Raw genomic sequence first — 1955 nt, 5'->3', positions numbered from 1 at the left:
GCCGGGAAGCGGGCAGGAGCCTGGACAGAGCACCTCCACTTGCAGGGAGAGCAGGGGGAGAGGGGCAGAGGGAGAAGGGCAGGAGGGAGAAGGGGAGGGGGAGAGGGGCAGGAGGGAGAGGGCAGGAGGGAGAGGGCAGGAGGGAGAGGGCAGGAGGGAGGGTCCCGCCTTGTCGGGCAGCCCTGCTGGGACTCAGCTCCCCCTCCCTGGCTGGCAGCCTCGGGGTCCCGGGTGCTTGTCTGCCCCCCATCCCCCAACATGGGCCCAGGGCGGGCTGGTGAGGGAGCAGGACACTGGAGCCCAGCTCCGCCTCGGGGCCCCGCAGCCGGGTTCAGGCCCCGAGCAGCACCCCAAGTCCCCCCGGCACTTACTCAGTGGAAACTGACGCTGAGGGGCCCGGGCTGCTTGGGGAGCCCCCCTCAGGCACACGCAGAGGGCCCTTGGGGGACGGCGGCTGAGCCCTGCCTGGCGGCTGGAGGGTGCGGGCAGTGCACCCATGAGGTCGGGGTGTCAGAGGGGACCCCAGCCCCTCCTCTGCCTCGGGTCCCCCTCACTCATGGAAACGCCCCCCAGCCCTCCTCCCTGCACCCCCCCTACACAGCAAGATCGCTCTCCAGAGCCGAAAAGTCAGGGCGGGGTCCTACACGGTGAGAGGTGCCAGGGGCACAGGGGGGAGGTGCCCCCCACCCTCATGGACCCGCTGGGGGCTGCCAGCCTGTCTGGTCCCACAGGCCCCCACTGTCCGCCTGCTCTGAGCCCCCAGGACGGCACCCAACCAAGAGGGTGCCCAGGCGGCCAGAGGACAGGAGCGGGGCCCAGAGCCTCGAATGCCCAGCACCCCCACCAGCTCAGCCCCTCACTCCAGTGACACCCACTGTCCCCCCAGCCTCGGGCCCCCATTGAGGGTTGGGGAGGGCGCGGACACCCAGCAAATGTCTGTCTTCCTTGCAGAAGCGGCTGGGTGGACAGAGCCAGGGCCTGTCCCTGGTCGGCGGGTGGTGGGGGGCCTTGGGGTTTAGCTGGCGCTGGCGCGGGCAGAGCTTGTGGGTCGGGGATGGCACCAAGCCCACCTCCCACCCCGCCCCAGCGCCTGAGACCAAAGCCGCCGCATCCGTGGCCGGACAGCGCCACCTGGTGGGCCTGTGGGAGACTGCAAGCCAGGCCTGGCTTTCGTCCCCATCCCAGAGGGAGAGAGAGGGGGAGAGAGAGAAGCATAGATGATGAGAATCGGGGGTCAGAGAGGAAGGGAGAGGGAGAGAGAGGAATGGCAATGATGAGAGAGAATCATGGATCGGCTGCCTCCTGCACGCCCCCGACCGGGGATGGAGCCCGCAACCCGGGCCTGTGCCCTGACGGGGAATCGCACCGTGACCTCCCGGGTCATAGGTCGAAGCTCAGCCCGGAGCCAGGGCGGGGCTTTGGGTGGGTTGGTTTGTAACACCCCATCCTGGCTCTCCAGCTGCGCTCCTTCCGTTTCCCAGCAGGTTCCGTGGGCGGCACCCCGCCCGCCTCTCACCGGATTCTGCTGAGACACTGGTTGTCAGGGGCCCAACCCGGGCAGGAAGGTCACCCCCAGAGACACAGCCTCTCCCCCTCGGGCCCCCCCGAATGCGGCACCCCTCACCCACCATCCTCGCTTCCTGCGGGCGCCTCTGAGGGGCATCAGGAGGCCCTGGCCCAGAAAGGAACGGTGGCTGCGCGTGGCTGAGACCACGGGACGCGCGGCCGCAGGTGGACACACAGAGAGACGCGGAGAAGCCGGGGGGGAGCCTGTCCGGCGTGAGGCCCGATGCTGGACGTGGGAACTGCTGACAGGACATGGATGAGGGTCCCTCCTGGATGCGGGTCAGGTCCCCGCCAATCCCAGGAACCAGGCCGGTTTCTCCACGGAATTCCGGCTGCGCTGGGAGCGGAGGGCGGAGGAGCCACCGGCCGGTGCCCCTGCACCCGGTCCT

The sequence above is a fragment of the Myotis brandtii genome, unplaced genomic scaffold, assembly GCF_000412655.1.
Source record: "Myotis brandtii unplaced genomic scaffold, ASM41265v1 scaffold825, whole genome shotgun sequence".
Classification (NCBI taxonomy): Eukaryota; Metazoa; Chordata; class Mammalia; order Chiroptera; family Vespertilionidae; genus Myotis; species Myotis brandtii.
The sequence above is the reverse complement of the archived record's forward strand: the minus strand, read 5'-3'. Positions refer to the sequence as shown.